The following is a 13,323-nucleotide window of genomic DNA, read 5'->3' on the forward strand; positions in this document are numbered from 1 at the left end:
AGTGCAGTCGCAAAATCATCAAGCGTTATGATGAAACTGGCTCTCATGAGGACCGCCAGAGGGATGGAAGACCCAGAGTTACCTCTGTTCATTAGAGTTACCAGCCTCAGAAATTGCAGCCCAAATAAATGCTTCACAGAGTTCAAGTAACAGACACATCTCAACATCAACTGTTCAGAGGAGACTGCGTGAATCAGGCCTTCATGGTCAAATTTTTGCAAAGAAACCACTACTAAAGGACACCAATAAGAAGAAGAGACTTGCTTGGGCCAAGAAACACGATCAGTGGACATTAGACCAGTGGAAATCTGTCCTTTGGTCTGATGAGTCCAAATTAGAGCTTTTTGGTTCCAACCGCCGAGTCTTTGTGAGACACAGAGTAGGTGAACAGATGATCTCAGCATGTGTGGTTCCCACCGTGAAGCATGGAGGAGGAGGTGTGATGGTGTCGGGGTGCTTTGCTGGTGACAAAAGTCTGTGATTTATTTAGAATTCAAGGCACACTTAACCAGCATGGCTACCACAGCATTCTGCAGCGATACGCCATCCCATCTGGTTTGCGCTTAGTGGGACTATCATTTGTTTTTCACCAGGACAATGACCCAACACACCTCCAGGCTGTGTAAGGGCTATTTGACCAAGAAGGAAAGTGATGGAGTGCTGCATCAGATGACCTGGCCTCTACAATCACCCGACCTCAACCCAATTGAGATGTAGAAAATAGTAAAAATAAAGAAAAACCCTTGAATGAGTAGGTGTGTCCAAACTTTTGACTGATACTTTATATATATTCACTGTAGATGGATAAAAATACAGATCCTCAGATGGGTGTTTGTCAGTATGCGTACTGTATGTGTTTCCCTGTTTGTGATATCTGTCAGATATATTGTTAAGTAGAGCCCAGTATTTAGTAGACACTAGAGCATCAACCTGTTTCATAATGGCACTAGGCTAGAGCCTGCTGTTCTAGGGCAGTCCCAAATGGCACCCTATTCCCTACATAGTGCACTACTTTTAACCAGAGACATATGAGAATCCCTAAGGGCCCTGGTAAAAATGAATACGCCACATAGTGAACAAGGTGCCATTTGGGATGCAACGCATTGCAACCTCCCAGACACCAAACCACGTCTAACAGCTACTGTAACAGCTCACAGCTCACAGCTACTGTAACAGCTCACAGCTACTGTAACAGCTCACAGCTCACAGCTACTGTAACAGCTCACAGCTACTGTAACAGTGTAGGTTCCGTCCCTCTCTTCGCCCCAACCCGGGCTCGAACCAGGGACCCTCTGTACACATCAACAACTGACACCCACCGAAGCATCGTTACCCATCGCGCCACAAAAGCCGCGGCCCTTGCAACGCAAGGGGAAACCCTACTTCAAGTCTCAGAGCGAGTGACGTCACCCAATTGAAACGCTATTAGCGCACACCACCGCTAACTAACTAGCCATTTCACATCGGTTACACTACTGTAACAGCTCACAGCTCACAGCTACTGTAACAGCTCACAGCTCACTACTCACAGCTCACAGCTACTGTAACAGCTCACAGCTCACAGCTCACAGCTACTGTAACAGCTCACAGCTCACAGCTACTGTAACAGCTCACAGCTCACAGCTACTGTAACAGCTCACAGCTCACAGCTACTGTAACAGCTCACAGCTCACTACTCACAATTCACAGCTACTGTAACAGCTCACAGCTCCTACTCACAGCTACTGTAACAGCTCACAGCTCACAGCTCACTACTCACAGCTCACAGCTACTGTAACAGCTCACAGCTCACTACTCACAGCTACTGTAACAGCTCACAGCTCACAGCTACTGTAACAGCTCACTGCTCATAGCTCACAGCTCACTGCTCATAGCTAACAACTACTGTAACAGCTCACAGCTCACTACTCACTACTCACTGCTCACTGCACACTGCTCACAGCTCACTGCTCACAGCTCACAGCTACTGTAACAGCTCACAGCTCACAGCTACTGTAACAGCTCACAGCTCACAGCTACTGTAACAGCTCACTGCTCATAGCTCACAGCTCACTGCTCATAGCTAACAGCTACTGTAACAGCTCACAGCTCACTACTCACTACTCACAGCTCACAGCTCACTGCTCACAGCTCACAGCTACTGTAACAGCTCACAGGCACAGCAAGGGCTTTTATCACGTACGAAGGCATGGAGTTCACTCATCCGTTTTGCCACCAAAGCCCCATACACTACCCACCACTGCAACCTGTACGCTCTCGTTGGTTGGCCATCGCTTCATACTTGTTGCCAAACCCACTGGCTCCAGGTCATCTACAAGTCTCTGCTAGGTAAAGCCCCGCCTTATCTCGGCTCACTGGTCACCATAGCAGCACCCACCTGTAGCACGCGCTCCAGCAGGTATATCTCACTGGTCATCCCCAAAGCCAATTCCTCCTTTGGCTGCCTTTCCTTCCAGTTCTCTGCTGCCAATGACTGGAACGAACTGAAAAAATCTCTGAAGCTGGAGACTCATATCTCCCTCACTAACTTTAAGTACCAGCTATCAGAGCAGCTCACAGATCACTGCACCTGTAGATAGCCCATCTGTAAACAGCCCATCTATCTACCTACCTCATCCCCATACTGTATTTATTTATTTATCTTGCTCCTTTGCACCCCAGTATCTCTACTTGCACATTAATCTTCTGCACATCTACCATTCCAGTGTCTAATTGCTATATTGTAATTTCTTCGCCACCATGGCCTATTTATTGCCTTAACTCCCTTATCTCACCTCATTTCCACTCACTGTATATAGACTTTTTGTTTTCTTTTGTTCTACTGTATTATTGACTGTATGTTTGTTTATTCCATGTGTAACTCTGTGTTGTTGTATGTGTCGAATTGCTATGCTTTATCTTGGCCAGGTCGCAATTGTAAATGAGAACTTGTTCTCAACTAGCCTACCTGGTTAAATAAAGGTGAAATAAATTAAATAAAAATAAATATGTAACTCATGGCCTCACATGAAATAGGTTGGATCTGGTGTGGAAGATGATGATGATGTGTGTGTGTGTGTGTGTGTGTGTGTGTGTGTGTGTGTGTGTGTGTGTGAGAGAGAAAGGGTGTGTGTTTGTGTGTGTATATAGATAATTCCACTATAGATCTGTCAACACATCATCTCAAAAGATGTATATTATTTATGAGATTAATGTAGTAATTATGACTCCGGTACTTTATTTAGAACAGAGAGAGAGAGAGAGAGAGAGAGAGAGTCAGTCATTCTTCGTCTAAATTACATTAAATAACATGGAAACCTGCAGGGAGGAGAACACATGCACGCACACACACACACCAAGAGAGAAGAGAGAGAGAGAGAGAGAGAGAGAGAGAGAGAGAGAGAGAGAGAGAGAGAGAGAGAGACACTCCCATACCCTTCCCAGCTCTGCTCTTAGGTTCTGCTTTGCTCTGATGTGGGGGGATGAAATTCTTCGTGGCTCAGACCTCCTTGTTCACATTACATCACTCAAATACTTTCCATCTTCTCTCTTCCTCTCCTACTGTCCTCACCTCCTCTCCTCCTCCTCTCCTACTATCCACACCTCCTCCTCCTCCTCTCCTCCTGTCCTTACCTCCTCTCCTCCTCTCCAACTGTCCTCACCTCCTCTCCTCCTCCTCTCCTACTGTCCTCACCTCCTCCTCCTCTCCTCTCCAACTGTCCTCACCTTCTCTCCTCCTCCTACTGTCCTCACCTCCTCTCCTCCTCTCCTCTCCTCCTCCTCTCCTACTGTCCTCACCTCCTCTCCACCTCCTCTCCTACTTTCCGCACCTCCTCTCCTCCTCCTCTCCTCCTGTCCTTACCTCCTCTCCTCCTCCTCTCCTCCTCTCCTACTGTCCTCACCTCCTCTCCTCCTCTCCTCCACTCCTACTGTCCTCACCTCCTCTCCACCCCCTCTCCAACTGTCCTCACCTCCTCTCCTCCTCCTCTCCTACTGTCCTCACCTCCTCCTCCCCAACTGTCCTCACCTTCTCTCCTCCTCATACTGTCCTCACCTCCTCTCCTCCTCCTCTCCTCCTGTCCTACTGTCCTCACCTCCTCCTCTCCTACTGTCCTCACCTCCTCTCCTCCTCCTCTCTTCCTCTCCTACTGTCCTCACCTCCTCTCCTCCTCCTCTCCTACTATCCTCACCTCCTCTTCCTCCTCTCCTACTGTCCTAACCTTCTCTCCTCCTCCTCTCCTACTGTCCGCACCTCCTCTCCTCCTCCTCTCCTCCTGTCCTCACCTCCTCTCCTCCTCCTCTCCTACTGTCCTCACCTCCTCTCCTCCTCCTCTCCTACTGTCCTCACCTCCTCTCCTCCTCCTCTCCTCCTCTCCAACTGTCCTCACCTCCTCTCCTCCTCCTCTCCTACTGTCCTCACCTTCTCTCCTCCTCCTACTGTCCTCACCTCCTCTCCTACTGTCCTCACATCCTCTCCTCACCTCCTCTTCTCTCCTCACCTCCTCTTCTGTCCTCTCCTCACCTCCTCTCCTACTGTCCTCAACTCCTCTCCTCACCTCCTCACCTCCTCTCCTACTTTCTTCACCTCCTCTCTTCTCCTCTTCCTCACCTCCTCTCCTACTGTCCTCACCTCCTCTCCTCTGCCTCGCCTCCTCTCCTACTGTCCTCACCTCCTCTTCTCTCCTCTCTTCACCTCCTCCTGTCCTCTTCTTGCCCCCGTTCCCACCTACAAACCCTACAGTTCTATTTAGGCGCGTCTCATGGTTTGACATGGGTTCTGGGTCCCATAGGGCACCCAATTCTCTGTAGTTAGTGGACTACTTTGACCAGAGGTCTGTGGCCATACTTAAGGAATAAGGTGGCATTTGGGGCGCCCACAGGGATCATGCATTGCCCTGTTTGTTCTCTGACTCTGAAGGAGTAGAAATGTGCCAGGCTCACTGACAGACGTGTGGGCTGGGTGTGTCACGGAGTCTAGACAGACGCCACGGAGGGTGTTGTCAGTGTTCTATGGGGAAACGTATCATTGTGCCGTTCCGTGGGCCGGGAGATGTCATGGAAACTGATCTTAGTCAGTGTTTTTGTTCGGGGGTTTGGTGTGGGTGTGTCCTGAGACAGCCTGCGTGTGATGGTGTGATGGTGGTGGTAGGGTGGTATGGTGGTGGTAGGGTGGTATGGTGGTATGGTGGTATGGTGTGATGGTGGTATGGTGGTATGGTGTGATGGTGTGATGGTGGTGGTAGGGTGGTATGGTGGTGGTAGGGTGGTGGTAGGGTGGTATGGTGTGATGCTAGTGGTAGGGTGGTATGGTGGTGGTAGGGTGGTATGGTGGTATGGTGTGATGGTGGTGGTAGGGTGGTAGGGTGTGATGGTGGTATGGTGGTATGGTGTGATGGTGTGATGGTGGTGGTAGGGTGTGATGGTGTGATGGTGGTGGTAGGGTGGTATGGTGGTGGTAGGGTGGTATGGTGGTATGGTGTGATGGTAGTGGTAGGGTGGTATGGTGGTGGTAGGGTGGTATGGTGGTATGGTGTGATGGTGGTGTAGGGTGTATGGTGTGATGGTGGTATGGTGTGATGGTGGTATGGTGGTATGGTGTGATGGTGGTATGGTGTGATGGTGGTATGGTGGTAGGGTGGTAGGGTGTGATGGTGGTATGGTGGTAGGGTGTGATGGTGGTATGGTGATATGGTGGTAGGGTGGTAGGGTGTGATGGTGGTATGGTGGTATGGTGTGATGGTGGTGGTAGGGTGTAAGAAAAATGCAAGACTGAATAGGAGAAAAAACAAGCAACAAACAAAGAAGATAGGCTTTTGAAAAATAACTATTTTTCATAAAATTGTAGTAATCTTAGCTAGCTGAATTGTTTACCAGTTGCTAAGCAGTTGCTAGGGACTCTTTTGGAAGAAGCTAGCTAGCTAACGAAGAACAACAAAGAATATCTAGTTAACAGAAGAAAAGAAAGAGAAAATCAGGACAGAAGAAAAAGGATATCAAAGTGAAACAGTTCTCTAAAGACACAGGAGACAATAATACAAGAAACAACACTTCTGTAGCTTGTCAACTATGTGTCTGTCTATCCCTGTTCTCTCCCCTCTGCACAGGCCATACAAACGCTTCACACCGCGTGGCCGCTGCCACTCTAACCTGGTGGTCCCAGCGCCCACGACCCACGTGGAGTTCCAGGTCTCCGGCAGCCTCTGGAACTGCCGGTCTGCAGCCAACAAGGCTGAGTTCATCTCAGCCTATGCTACCCTCCAGTCCCTAGAATTCCTGGCGCTGACGGAAACATGGATTACCACATACCCCTAGAGCATCGAGCCAGCGGGGTGGTGGCACTGGAATCCTCATCTCTCCCAAGTGGACATTCTCTCTTTCTCCCCTGACCCATCTGTCTATCTCCTCATTTGAATTCCATGCTGTCACAGTTACCAGCCCTTTCAAGCTTAACATCCTTATCATTTATCGCCCTCCAGGTTCCCTTGGAGAGTTCATCAATGAGCTTGACGCCTTGATAAGTTCCTTTCCTGAGGATGGCTCACCTCTCACAGTTCTGGGTGACTTTAACCTCCCCACGTCTACCTTTGACTCATTCCTCTCTGCCTCCTTCTTTCCACTCCTCTCCTCTTTTGACCTCACCCTCTCACCTTCCTCCCCTACTCACAAGGCAGGCAATAGGCTTGACCTCATCTTTACTAGATGCTGTTCTTCCACTAATCTCATTGCAACTCCCCTCCAAATCTCCGACCACTACCGTGTATCCTTTTCCCTCTTGCTCTCATCCAACACTTCTCATTCTGCCCCTACTCGGATGGTATTGCGCCGTCCCAACCTTCGCTCTCTCTCTCCCCCTACTCTCTCCTCTTCCATCCCATCATCTCTTCCCTCTGCTCAAACCTTCTCCAACCTATCTCCTGATTCTGCCTCCTCAACCCTCCTCTCCTCCCTTTCTGCATCCTTTGATTTTCTCTGTCCCCTATCCTCCAGGCCGGCTCGGTCCTCCCCTCCTGCTCCGTGGCTCGACGACTCACTACGAGCTCACAGAACAGGGCTCCGGGCAGCCGAGCGGAAATGGAGGAAAACTCGCCTCCCTGCGGACCTGGCATCCTTTCACTCCCTCCTCTCTACATTCTCCTCTTCTGTCTCTGCTGCTAAAGCCACTTTCTACCACTCTAAATTCCAAGCATCTGCCTCTAACCCTAGGGAAGCTCTTTGCTACCTTCTCCTCCCTCCTGAATCCTCCCCCTCCCCCCTCCTCCCTCTCTGCGGATGACTTCGTCAACCATTTTGAAAAGAAGGTTGACGATATCCGATCCTCGTTTGCTAAGTCAAACGACACCGCTGGTCCTGCTCACACTGCCCTACCCTGTGCTTTGACCTCTTTCTCCCCTCTCTCCAGATGAAATCTCGCGTCTTGTGACGGCCGGCCGCCCAACAACCTGCCCCCTTGACCCTATCCCCTCCTCTCTTCTCCAGACCATTTCCGGAGACCTTCTCCCCTTCCTCACCTCGCTCATCAACTCATCCTTGACCGCTGGCTACGTCCCTTCCGTCTTCAAGAGAGCGAGAGTTGCACCCCTTCTGAAAAAACCTACACTCGATCCCTCCGATGTCAACAACTACAGACCAGTATCCCTTCTTTCTTTTCTCTCCAAAACTCTTGAACGTGCCGTCCTTGGCCAGCTCTCCTGCTATCTCTCTCAGAATGACCTTCTTGATCCTAATCAGTCAGGTTTCAAGACTGGGCATTCAACTGAGACTGCTCTTCTCTGTGTCACGGAGGCTCTCCGCACTGCTAAAGCTAACTCTCTCTCCTCTGCTCTCATCCTTCTAGACCTATCTGCTGCCTTTGATACTGTGAACCATCAGATCCTCCTCTCCACCCTCTCCGAGTTGGGCATCTCCGGCGCGGCCCACGCTTGGATTGCATCCTACCTGACAGGTCGCTCCTAGCAGGTGGCGTGGCGAGAATCTGTCTCCGCACCATGCGCTCTCACCACTGGTGTCCCCCAGGGCTCTGTTCTAGGCCCTCTCCTATTCTCGCTATACACCAAGTCACTTGGCTCTGTCATATCCTCACATGGTCTCTCCTATCATTGCTATGCAGACGACCCACAATTAATCTTCTCCTTTCCCCCTTCTGATAACCAGGCGGCGAATCGCATCTCTGCATGTCTGTCAGACATATCAGTGTGGATGACGGATCACCACCTCAAGCTGAACCTCGGCAAGACGGAGCTGCTCTTCCTCCCGGGGAAGGACTGCCCATTCCATGATCTCGCCATCACGGTTGACAACTCCCTTATGTCCTCCTCCCAGAGTGCTAAGAACCTTGGCGTGATCCTGGACAACACCCTGTCGTTCTCCACTAACATCAAGGCGGTGACCCGATCCTGTAGGTTCATGCTCTACAACATTCGCAGAGTACGACCCTGCCTCACACAGGAAGCGGCGCAGGTCCTGATCCAGGCACTTGTCATCTCCCGTCTGGATTACTGCAACTCGCTGTTGGCTGGGCTCCCTGCCTGTGCCATTAAACCCCTACAACTCATCCAGAACGCCGCAGCCCGTCTGGTGTTCAACCTTCCCAAATTCTCTCACGTCACCCCGCTCCTCCGCTCTCTCCACTGGCTTCCAGTTGAAGCTCGCATCCGCTACAAGACCATGGTGATTGCCTACAGAGCTGTGAAGGGAACGGCACCTCCATACCTTCAGGCTCTGATCAGGCCCTACACCCAAACAAGGGCACTGCGTTCATCCACCTCTGGACTGCTGGCTCCCCTACCTCTGAGGAAGCACAGTTCCCGCTCAGCCCAGTCAAAACTGTTCGCTGCTCTGGCACCCCAATGGTGGAACAAGCTCCCTCACGACGCCAGGACACCGGAGTCAATCACCACCTTCCGGAGACACCTGAAACCCCACCTCTTTAAGGAATACCTAGGATAGGATAAAGTAATCCTTCTAACCCCCCCCTTAAAAGATTTAGATGCACTATTGTAAAGTGGTTGTTCCACTGGATATCATAAGGTGAATGCACCAATTTGTAAGTCACTCTGGATAAGAGCGTCTGCTAAATGACTTAAATGTAAATGTAAATATGGTGGTAGGGTGGTAGGGTGTGATGGTGGTAGGGTGGTATGGTGATATGGTGGTATGGTGGTAGGGTGGTAGGGTGGTATGGTGTGATGGTGGTATGGTGTGATGGTGGTATGGTGTGATGGTGGTAGGGTGGTAGGGTGTGATGGTGGTATGGTGATAGGGTGATAGGGTGGTATGGTGTGATGGTGGTGGTAGGGTGGTATGGTGGTATGGTGGTAGGTTGGTATGGTGGTATGGTGGTAGGGTGGTATGGTGATATGGTGGTATGGTGGTATGGTGTGATGGTGGTGGTAGGGTGGTATGGTGGTATGGTGGTAGGGTGGTAGGGTGGTATGGTGGTAGGGTGGTAGGGTGGTATGGTGTGATGGTGGTATGGTGGTAGGGTGGTAGGGTGGTATGGTGGTATGGTGTGATGGTGGTGGTAGGGTGGTAGGGTGTGATGGTGGTATGGTGTGATGGTGCTATGTTGTGATGTTGTGATGGTGGGATGGTGGAATGTGTTGCTAACTCAACTAATATAAAATCAGCTAAACTCTCTTCTCAATGGTAAAAAACACTGTACTGTACAGAAACACACTCTCCTTTTACCCTCTGTAGCTGTGACATGGCTGATGTTCAGTTAGCTGCCAGTGATGAGGTAACGCTCCCAGTAATATAATTCCTGCCTGGAATCATGACTGGCACAGTGATGAAACGGGCAGCTTTAACCAACATGAAGACACAAACGCCCTGGCACTGTGGGCATACACAGACACATACTGTATGCCAATCTAACTTTCCGGGTTCATTGAGTTTCTCCGTCTTAGGCCCCTGGAGGTCCCTTGAAACCCTATGCTTCTGTGCCCAATCTCTCTCTCTCTCCCTCTTCCTCTCCCTCTTCCTCCTCCTCTCCCTCTTCCTCCTCCTCTCCCTGTTTCTCTGTGGTCAGGATGTGGGGTTTCTATCATCTGTCCTTCAGCACTGCTGCCTCTGTCTCCTCCTCTGTCTTCTCTACTCTCCTCCTCTGACTCCTGACTTCTCCACTCCTCCACTGTCTCCTCCACTGACTCCTCCTCTGACTCCTCCTCTGTCTCCTCCTCTGTCTCCTCCTCTGTCTCCTCCTCTGTCTCCTCCTCTGTCTCCTCCTCTGACTCCTCCTCTGTCTCCTCCTCTGTCTCCTCCTCTGTCTCCTCCACTGTCTCCTCCTCTGTCTCCTCCACTGTCTCCTCCACTGTCTCCTCCTCTGTCTCCTCCACTGTCTCCTCCTCTGTCTCCTCCACTGTCTCCTCCTCTGTCTCCTCCTGTCTCCTCTATCTCCTCCACTCTCGTCCTCTGTCTCCTCCGCTGTATCCTCTCCTCTGCCTCCTTCACTCTCCTACTCTGTCTCCTCTTCCTGCTTCTCCTGTCTCCTTAACTCTCCTCCTCTTTCTCCTCCTCTGTCTCCTCCACTCTCATCTGACTCCTCCTCTGTCTCTTCCTCTGACTCCTCCTCAGTCTCCTCCTCTGTCTCCTCCACTCTCCTCCTCTCTCCTCTGTTTCCTCCTCTGTCTGCTCCTCTCTCCTCCTTCACTCTCCTCCTCTTTCTCCTCCACGCTCCTCCTCTGACTCCTCCACTCCCCTCTTCTGTCTCCCTCTCGGTCTCCTCCATTCTCCTCCTCAACGCTTCTCCTCTGATTCCTCCACTCCCCTCTTCTGTCTCCTCTTCTGTCTCCCTCTCGGTCTCCTCCATTCTCCTCCTACACTCTCCTCCTCTCCTCCTCCACTCTGTCTACTCCACTCTCCTCCTCCGTCTTCTCCACTCTCCTCCTCTCCTCCTATGTCTCCCCTTCTGTCCACTTCTCTGTCTCCTCCTCTGTCTCTTCCACTCTCCTCCACTCTCCTCCACTTACTCCCTCTCCCTCTCCCTTTCCAGAGGACCTAGATGACCTGCGTATGGAGGGGGTGACAGGGCTGGCTCCGTCTGGCAGTAAGTTCAGCCAGGGTCGTAGCTCCTACTGCCCAGAACCCCAGGCCAAGGTCACACTCAACATCTGCTCTAGGTGTGCAAGGTAAATATTTACCTGTCCTTTACTCTTTACTTTGACTACCTGGCCCTAACCTGTCCTTTACTCTTTACTCTGAATACCTGGCCCGAACCTGTCCTTTACTCTGAATACCTGGCCCTAACCTGTCCTTTACTCTGAATACCTGGCCCTTACCTGTCCTTTACTCTTTACTCTGAATACCTGGCCCTAACCTGTCCTTTACTCTTTACTCTGAATACCTGGCCCGAACCTGTCCATTACCCTGACTACCTGGCCCTTACGTGTCCTTTACTCTGAATACCTGGCCCTAACCTGTCCTTTACTCTTTACTCTGAATAAACAGGTAAAACAGAAAGAAACGTGACACTCTGGGGCTGCTCAAAGGCAGCTGCACAAAAACAAGATCCCACAACTCAAGGAGGGAAAAAGGGCTGCCTAAGTATGGTTCCCAATCAGAGACAACGATAGACAGCTGCCTCTGATTGGAAACCACACTTAGCCAAAACAAAGAAATAGAAAAACTAGATTGCCCACCCCACATCACACCCTGACCTAACCAAAATAGAGGAAAATAAACATCTCTAAGGACAGAGCGTGACAGTACCCCCCCAATGGTGCGGACTCCCGGCCGCAAACCTGAACCTATAGGGGAGGGTCCGGGTGGGCATCTATTCTTGGCGGCGGCTCTGGTTTGGGGCGTAGCCCCCACTCCTCCCGCTGATCCGCCCGCTTCTGTGTCGCCAGAGGAACCAGACCGTGGATCATCGCCGGAGGCTCTGAACTGCCGACCGCCGCTGAAGACTCTGGACTGCAGGCCGCCGCTGAAGACTCTGGACTGCAGGCTGCCGCTGAAGACTCTTGGCCGCAGGCCGCCACTGAAGACTCTGGACCGCAGACCGCCGCTGAAGACTCTGGACCGCAGGCTGCCGCTGAAGACTCTGGACCGCAGGCCGCCGCTGGAGACTCTGGACCGCAGGCCGCCACTGAAGACTCTGGACTGCAGGCCGCCGCTGAAGACTCTGGACTGCAGGCTGCCGCTGAAGACTCTGGACCGCAGGCCGCCGCTGAAGACTCTGGACCGCAGGCCGCCGCTGGAGACTCTGGACCGCAGGCCGCCGCTGAAGACTCTTGACCGCAGGCCGCCGCTGAAAACTCTGGACCGCAGGCCGCCGCTGGAGACTCCGGAAAGCAGACCTTCGCTGGAGGCTCCGGACTGGGGGACGTCGCTGGAGGCTCCGGACTGGGGGTTGTCACTGGAGGCTCCGGACTGGGGGATGTCGCTGGAGGCTCCGGACTGGGGAACGTCGCTGGAGGCTCCGGACTGGGGAACGTCGCTGGAGGCTCCGGAATGGGGGACGTCGCTGGAGGCTCCGGAATGGGGGACGTCGCTGGAGGCTCCGGACTGGGGACGTCGCTGGAGGCTCCGGACTGGGGAACGTCGCTGGAGGCTCCGGAATGGGGGACGTCGCTGGAGGCTCCGGAATGGGGGACGTCGCTGGAGGCTCCGGACTGGGGGACGTCGCTGGAGGCTCCGGACTGGGGGACGTCGCTGGAGGCTCCGGACTGGGGACGTCGCTGGAGGCTCCGGAATGGGGGACGTCGCTGGAGGCTCCTGACTGGGGAACGTCGCTGGAGGCTCCGGACCGGGGGACTTCGCTGTAGGCTCCATGCCATGGATCATCACTACAGGCTCCGGGCCATGGATCATCACTGGAGGCTTCTTGCCATGGAACATCCCTACAGGCTCCGGGCCATGGATCATTACTGGAGGCTTCGTGCCATGGATCATCACTGGAGGTGTCACAAAATCCTTCGTTGTGTTGCAGGGAAGACCAAAATGCAGCGGAGTTGTGGTTACTCATATTTTAATTAACAAAAAAAGAGTAAAGCATCCACTTGACAAAACAATAAATGATACCCACAACACTAAACAGTTTTGCAGGCTCACCAACGCAGTGCAAAAACAACCACCCCCAAACCCCAGTGACAAACAACTCCTACATATATGACTCCCAATCAGGAACAACGATTCCCAGCTGTTCCTGATCAGGAGTCACAAGACACACACAAGACTGCCACGTCCTGACCCCCAAACTACTACACCAGCTCCATCTGCTGGTCAGGACGTGACAGGAGGCTTCTTTCGTGGAGCTGGAACAGGTCTCACCGGACTGGGGAGATGCACTGGTGACACAGTGCGCCGAACTGGCGCGGGATATACTGGGCCGTGGAGGCGCACTGG

General features: G+C 52.2%; 1 pseudogene; it reads left to right on the plus strand.

Moving 5' to 3' along the window:
- The window catches only part of LOC106579704 (uncharacterized protein C8orf34 homolog), a 168,437-nt pseudogene that overhangs the window by 91,676 nt on the left and 63,438 nt on the right, over nt 1-13,323 (plus strand).

The sequence above is a fragment of the Salmo salar genome, chromosome ssa19 (genome assembly GCF_905237065.1).
Source record: "Salmo salar chromosome ssa19, Ssal_v3.1, whole genome shotgun sequence".
Lineage (NCBI taxonomy): Eukaryota > Metazoa > Chordata > Actinopteri > Salmoniformes > Salmonidae > Salmo > Salmo salar.